Below are 8,374 nucleotides of genomic sequence, written 5' to 3'. Positions count from 1 at the left end.
TCAGAACCAATGTGTCTGTACAATGGGACACTCAAGGCAGCAGCCAAACTGAATGATTCTCACCTGCAGCCAAAAATGGTGCTTCCCGGTAGCCCGGTGTTGGCAGGAAGCAAGTTGCAGAAGACCATGTCCTGCATTCATCCATCAGGTAGAGCCCAAAGATGTGCAAACGGAATACTCCAGTTAGAGATGCCAAGACACATGTTAAACATACAAAGAAAGGCGAGGACGGTGAACACACAGCTCAGGGTGTTGGATTACCTTTCATGGAGAGAGAAGGGGGGGACAGGACCCAGGAGACTCCAAAGGTGGCACGAGCCTTTTAGTTACAGTGGGTGTTGAGTACACGAATGTTCCCTCAATCATTATTCTTTTGTTCTACCCGATATTATCAAACACAGTTGGTGCGGGTCACCCAGGATTGGCATGGGCACGTCAGGGGCGCCTCTACAGCACAGCCCTTCCCTGGCCCCATCATTGAGTAAGACCAGCCTCGGGGGCAACGTGTCGCTGTATTCTTTGGTCGCCCCGCAGGAATAAGATGAGGCTTTGCTTCTCTTTATCTTTTCAAGCAGTTTTTCCACCTGAGCTAGGTTCAGGGAGAGCTCTAATCTCTGACCCTGCTGGATTAAGGGTTCTGTAGGTGTGAATGTGTGTGTGTGTGGCCAGGGCAGGGTGGGGAAGGTGCCCAGAGACGAGCTCACAGTAGGAGCGGCCATGGGAAGGCACATGACAGCACCGAAAGAACAGGAGGATTAACGCTGGGCGCACCGGCTGGCTTAGCGCTCATGGCGTCTCTGCTCGGGGCCTGATGCAACCAGTTCGCTTCGGGCCGCCAGCCAGGGGTAAACAACCCCACCGGGCCGACTTCACAGCGCCCTTGAGGATGTGCCTGGTACCTGGCACCTTGGAAGGAAGAATAAGGGTTCTGCCAGCTTCTGCCAACTGCTTATGCTTGCAAGGTGCTGGCATCAATTAAAAATGTCCCCGTCCTGTTTGGTCTGTCTGCCTGGGGACAGGGTGGGAGTCTTTGCCTCACCTAACACCAGGGATTGCTCTGCCTTTATTTTTCCTAAAGCCAAAGTTGGCACTGGCCTCCAGCGTGGCAGGGACAAGCCGGTGCCTCCCAGCCCGTTCCTTCTCCGCCTCAGCTTGGGGCGGGCAGGCAGGTGGGTGGCGCGTGAAGCACCTCCGGGAAGGGCCCCACTGCAGCTGCCCGGCCTCTCTGCCGCAGGCGTTGTCACAAAGGGCACGGGCGAGCCACCGCGGCTCCGGCTTGGCTGTCTTCACAACTCCAGCTGTTGAGTCTTTTTGTTTTTTATTACATTAGTCTTTTTTTTTTTAAGTTTTTAATCAGCAAGAATCAGCGAAGCAGGCTTTATGGTGCAATAATTCTGCATGTCTTGTTATAAATATCCCCAGGCAAAGTTAAGGTTATTTCATATGACTATCAAAGTAACACGCCCGCTTTGGTTGCAAAAGGAATCTGCGAGGACTAGCAAACAGGAAGCTTACCAGCTGCATTTTAAGAGGCCTTTCTTTTAATAAAATGGGCACATATTTACCATAAAAGAGATTGACCAGCTGGGTAAATTCAGAGCCCAAGCAAAGTAAAGATGCAGGAAGAAGCAGCCACATTATTTACGGAATTAAAAAAAAAAAAAAAAATTCACCCATCCTCCCACTTCCCAGTACCAGCGCTCAGTTGTGGGTTTTGGCGACGCTGATGTTTACAATAAACTCTCAGGGCTCAAAGGCTCCGGGGCCAGGACCGGAGGCCTAGGATCTAAAGAAGATGCTGTGGTCTGTTTTTTTTTGTTTTTTAATTAAGAGTTTAAGACCCTTCTCCCCTTCCTCTGAAAAACATCAGATGAAAGTTCGAAATTGCTAAATCCGGGATGAAAAGACACTCTGAGGGTTCTTTCATGGATTGCGTTCGATCTTGTTTATTTAGACCCTGAAGAGGTTCAGCAGGGGACAGGAGTGAGCTCACCGGGGCGGCCGGGGCAGAGCAGCTGACCCCAGCCCCCATCTCTGCCCTGCCAGATAGATTTCCCCAGGGCAGGCTTCCTACCGGGAGGGCGGCACAGTGGTTTTTTTTTTTCCATCAAACTTAATTAAAGCTGCAAGTTTGTCCTGGGTAAGGGGGAAATATCTAGGAGGTGTCAGATTTGGTAAGAAGCTTGTTTGCTCACTTACTCTTTAGTTTATTAAGCACCTCGCCTGCCCTAGCCTCTGTGGGGGGCATTTGCATATTGGAGCATCCCAGTGACCCCGCAAGGCAGGCGCCTTTCCCCTCCGGACAGACTCCCCCACCCCACCCACGCAGGGGGGCCAGGGAGAGCGAGTGCCGAGGGCAGGGGCTGCCTGGCCTGGCCTGGGGCTTTCCCACCAGAGCCCCCTCTGCTGCCCTCCCTGGGGACCTCCCACCACCCGGGAGGGCGGGACGGGAGAAGCAGGTGCCCATGAGCTGCGACATAAACCTGCCCAGAAGCCTCCCCGCCTCCGTGTGGATCCTCGGATGCAGTGGCCGTGGGTCCTCGAGTCAAATCCCAGCTCTGGATGTTGAGGAGGGAAATACGAGCAGTGGCTGCAGGGCCACACGGGTCCCCATTCCCTGCCTTTTGTGCTCCATCCTTGCAGACCTTCCTGGGAGTGCAGCCCACCCTCAGGTGCAGGTGAATGTATTTATCCTCCTGATCGCATGGCCTGTGAGCCGGGGTGGGGACAGGAGCGCCACCAGGAGAGGCAGGGGCGCTGGGGCAGCTGCCGCTCCACTGGCCTCTGTCCTGCATCTGTCCCTGCCAGTAGCATTCTATGCACCGGCTGCAACTCAGGCCTCCTCCTCCAGCCTGGACGGTGACCGGGGCACTGGCCACACCGGCAGGGACTCTGTGGGTCTGGGGAGAGAGCCCAACCTCCTTCCACCCCTGTAAATGCAAACTCAGTGAATGCAAAACCTCTCTGGGGCTCACCTGGGAGCCTACGGTGACGCTTGGGAGGGATTTATTCTCTCAAACCTCGTCCTACAACGGACAGACAGGGATACTAGACGACAAACTAGCCCTCCCAGCAAAATGACTGGGGAGCCAGTTGTTGGTTAGTGGCCTCTGGCTGGGGCTGGAGCACAAACACTGGGGCTCCGGTGACAGGCGGAAGGGTTTGGAGGTCCAACAGGTCTGTCCTTCTTGGTTGCGGGGCCGCCCAGGACAGAAGGATGAGAGGGGAGACACCAGTCTTTTTTCCTCAGTTTTCCAGCTCGACAGACAACATCCAATCCTCTGGGGCAGCAGTGGCTGGGACGCCACTCTGCCACGGCCTGGGGGAGGAGAAGGGTGACAGCGAGAGCTCTCAGATCAGACCTGCACACGGGGGAGAGCGGCTTTCAGGAGGCCCACTGAGGTATGTCGGGAAAGCTTGGGGCTGCCTTTTTATTACAGAATGCCCTGGAAAATGCTTAGCCAGGGATTAAGGCTTAAGTGGCATGAGCGAACCTGCTGGCTGTAGCTTCCACGAGGCACATTGCAAGGGTCCCGCACTCAGTTTCCGCCTCGGCCCTCTGGGAAGAGCCCGGGAGCATGCCTGTGACTCACAGGGTGGCCTGTGCTGCCACCCACAGGCAGGAAGACGACTGTCAGGCCCTGCCCAGCTGGGCTGGCTCCTGCTGATTTCCAGCCTTTCCATTCCAGAGGAGCTAAAGAAAGACGATGAAATCCCTAATTCTGGCTGCTGTGGGCACCTCTCCCCTTAGGTCCACACCAGCCGGCAGGAGGCGTGTCCCCAGGGAGGGTGCCCTGCTGGCTGAGCCCTTGGGCCAGTTTTCCAGCCTCTAACTGGACGTGGGTTTCCCCCTAAGCAGGGCTGCAGTGAAGGGGCCCTTGCTGCTTGTTACCAACAACATGGATCAAGTGTGGCCTTCATGGACCAAGCCCCCACGTGAGGCTGTCTCTAGACAACCCAGAGCTGGGTCCCGCCCTCCCCTCCCCCCACCAATCCCACGAAAAAGGGGGAGAGGATGGGGGAGGTGTGAGAGAGCCCCCAGAAAGAGGCTCCAGGGTCCAAGGCCAGGGCTCAGCAGGGCCCCCCTGTCACATCCTGACTTAGGCAGCACGGCAGTGCCCCGCCACTGGCTGTCCCTTCAGTGGTGGTACCTAGCAGGCTGGCAGAGCCGCCGTGAGATGTCTGATCATTAGACCTGCAACCTACAAAAGACCATCCTCATCGATGGATGAGGATGAAGGTGGCTGGGTATGAGCATGAACAGGGGGCAAAGTGGAGACCGTCTGAGAGTGGGACCACTCATACTCCAATAGGCGTTCTCTCTCTCATGAGTGCTTGTGCATGCACTGTTGGCATATTATAATTTAAAATGCTCCAGAGGGAAGAGAGTTAGGGATGCACGTTCTGTGCAAGACCACCAGAGGGGTTGGACAAGGCAGTCTAGTTAACTCCTGTCCTCCTTAGCTTGGCTTACAAAAACTGTCAGTCCACACTTTGCACCAGACATGCTCCAGCCTTAGTAAGCTAAAAATTCCCTAAGACCTGCCACGGAGCCTTTACCCTCAGCCTGGAAAACCTTCCCGCTCAGTCTAAGTAACTCCTGTTTATACTTTAAGTCTCATGTAAAAGAGCCCTGGTCCCCATCTCTTCCAGAAGTAACCCTCCTCCTGTGTACCCCACGGGGCCTTGCCCATGCTGTCATAGTCCCTAGCATAGCTCATGTAGTTATTTAGTGAGAGATGTGTCTCCCCAACGTGGTTCATCTCTGGGTACCCATTACAATGCTTGGTGTATAATGGGTGTATGATAAAATTTAAAAAAAGATACTACTCACTTTAAGCTATTTGATAAACACTTATACTTTTTCAAGAGACAAGGAAACTGAAAGAAAAGGCAGAAAGTGAAAGAAATAGAAGTTGCAGCAAACAATGACAGCAAATCTCCCACAGCTCTTGGTGCACACACTACTTTCACCACGCTGCAATCTCATCACCTGCTGGCCCGTGCGTCTCATCTACTACATGGGGGCTCCCGGAGGCAGGGTGCTGTCTTCTTTACCCTGGAATCCACTGCATGAGATGCAGTATCTGGCACACAGTAGACACCAAATATGTGTCTGTTGGATGCATGGCGAAACCAAGAACAAAAGAAATCCATAGAGCAAGAGCAGCAACATCACACATGGAGGGAAAATGGTAGTGTGGGTCGAAATGTAACCAACTTAAAAACAAAAAAACTGCAGACCTGGAGGGAAGACTCAATGCTAAAATCTGTCATTGGGGAACAGGAGTCAATCTTTAGCAGGTGGCCCAAGCAAATGCCCGGGATGTCAGGTGCTCCGGCAGCTCCCGGGCCCAGTCTCACGGCCACAGGGGAACACCCGATTGACTTGGGGGTGATTCAAACCTGCTGTTTCCCTGGCATTGGTTCCTACTTTGCCAACAACTACTTATGGACATTGTTTTCCTCACCTGTAAAATGAAGTGCTTGTACCAGAATCTCTAATCATGTGTACGATTCTACCATCTTGAAGGTCCTATAAAATGGATATTCTGTGGTTGAATATTGAATGAGTAAGGACCATTACAAAACATAAAAATATTTAAAATGTGAGATCAGTTTATGAATCAAATGGAAAATTTAGCAGAGAAAAACCTCATGATTGTAATGGCAGAATTTTTCAGAATCATGGTATCAATTTAGCAAATTCCCAAATAGCTCGTTCATATAGATGCAAAATGCTTTAGTTAATATACTTACTACCAGTGCTGCTGCTACTACAGTTACTTCTATTATCATGGTGTCTGATTTAGATGAAAAACTTGTGTGAATCAAACTGGAAACTCAAAATATAAAAGACGTGTGAAGCTAGGTGTAGTGGCATGCACCTGTTGTTCCAACTACTCGGTAAGCTGAGGCAGGGGGATCGCTTGAGCCCAGGAGTTTGAGACCAGCCTGGGCAACATAGTGAGACCCTGTCTCTTAAAAAAAAAGAAAAAAAAGGTGTGAGAATTTGCTTAGCCATGTTAGAAATGAGACAGACTTTAATAATCTCTTATATGAGGGTAAGACCAAGTACAGTGAACTGCTGGGTGTCAGCCCCTCTAACTGGAGGAAGAGTGGTGTTGGTTTCTCTTTGGCAGACAATCCTTCAGACTTCTTCCAACATCCATTGCACTAATGCCTTTAATGCAATTAATGTATGTAGTCAGATAATTTGTCCATTACTTTAAGGTTAGGCCCAGTTGTTTAACATATCTGGCTCAGAAACTAATTCCTATTGTCAGGTTGAATATAAAAGGTTTTTTTTTTATATATATATTAGCAGTGTTTCTAGAAATTGTGCATAAATCAAAATGCATTCTAGTGCTGTGTCCTCAGATAAACTACCTAATCTCTGTGGGCTTCAACTTTTCATTCTGAAATATGACTATATGGCCAAGGTTCAATTCAGTTTTAAAACTCCTAAGCCTGGATCTGATCTGTCCCATAGGAATATGCAGTTATAAGCCAACCTAATATACAGAAAAGCCCAGATTTACTAAAAATCAATGAAGGGTCAGGCGAGGTGGCTCACACCTGCAATCCTAACATTCTGGGAGGCCGAGTTGGGAGGATCTCTTGAGCTCAGGAGTTCAAGACCAGTCTGAGGAAGAACGAGACCCTGTTTCTACAAAAATAAAAAAAATTAGCAGGACGTAGTGGTGTGTGTCTGTAGTCCCAGTTATTTGGGAGGTTGAGGCAGGAGGATTGCTTGAGCCCAGGAGTTTGAGGTTGCAGTGAGCTTTGATGACCCTGCTGAACTCTAGCCAGGGCAACAGAGTGAGACCCTGTCTCAAAAAAAAGAAAAAATCAATGAAGGGGGTTGGTAACACAGTATTAAATACATCTCACACTTACAATGCCAATTACCTAGGATCTTGTTAAAATGCAGATTCTGACTGAGCAGCTCTGGGATGGGGCCAGGATTCTTCATTTCTAACAAGCTCCCAGGTGGTGCTCATGTGCTGGCCCGTGGACCTTACCTTGAGCAGCCTGCCTGCTGTGCTAAAACCTCAGATTATCTTGCCAGAGTCAGGATGAACAATCCCACCAAAAAGCAATAGTGAAATAGGAAAGGGGATGGTGTACTCACTTGCTTGGGCTGCCATAACAAAGTATCACAGACTGGGGGAGGCGGTAATAAACAGAAGTTAATTTTCTCACAGTTCTGGAGACCGGAAATCCATGATCAAGGTGCAGGCAGGGTTGGTTCCTTCTGAGCTCTGCAAGGGTAGACTCTGTTCCAGGCCTCTCTCCGTGGCTTGTAGATGGCTGTCTTCTCCCTATGTTTTCACGTCGTCTTTCCTCTATGTGTGTCTGTGTCCTAATCTCCTCTTCTTATAAGGACACATTCTTTTAAAAATTAGTTAGGATCTTTTTAATATTCTAGGCATTGTTTTAATCTGATAGAAATCTGAGCTGCCTGTAGTGATCCTAGATTTACAACTTGCTACCACCTCCCAGTTCCAGAGGCTAATGCCCAGTGGTGACTTTGTGGTTAAGTCAATAAAGCTATTCTTGATGTTTCTCCAATTTCCAAGTCTCCTTAGAAATCTCCTTGGAAATGCCTCTCTCCCCAGTAGTTCCAGGCTTTGCTCCTTCCTTACCTTCTCCAATAACACAGATTCCCACCTCAGAAGCGAGCCTGCCAGTATCAAATCAATTATTTTGACTGGTTTAGTGGGACTGGACCCCCAGTTGGTACTTTGGAAGCAGACTGAGAGAGGAACAGTTACTGACATTTTCCACATATTGGCACATTCTCATTTTAGGAGGACTAGAGTCCCTTGAAGTTCTTGTAGGGAGAACCTGAGTTCATTTTTATAAAAAACAAAAACCATTCTAACACTTGATAGAATTGCACTTCCTCATAAAATAAATTTCATGAGGGTAGAGAATTTCCTTAAGAACAGTCAACATGTAAATAGCATTCAAAATCTCAAAAGGCTTCTGAAGACATTCGCTTAAATATACAATACTACTTTAAACACTAGGATGACACTGTCTTACCCACACTAAAGACATTTCTCAGGACAGAGTCACCTACTAGGAACTTCTGGATCTTGCCTTAAGAGGAAGAGAAAGGAGAGAAAGTAAAGACCAACATCTCGACAGACCGCAAGATTTTAAGTTTCCAGTGTAAAGAGACAAAATCAACTCCATCCACATCCTAACAACCATAAGGTCTTCACTATTATTAAAGCCACACGTAGAAAGTAGAAGAGCCATCAGGAATATAAAATCATATATAGTAGGCTCCGATAGTGGGTTAGTGTTCCACCAAAATTCATGTCTACCTCAAAATGTTCCAACCTCAAAATGTGACCTTATT

The sequence above is a fragment of the Lemur catta genome, chromosome 16 (assembly GCF_020740605.2).
Source record: "Lemur catta isolate mLemCat1 chromosome 16, mLemCat1.pri, whole genome shotgun sequence".
In the NCBI taxonomy this organism is placed as follows: Eukaryota; Metazoa; Chordata; class Mammalia; order Primates; family Lemuridae; genus Lemur; species Lemur catta.
The sequence above is the reverse complement of the archived record's forward strand: the minus strand, read 5'-3'. Positions refer to the sequence as shown.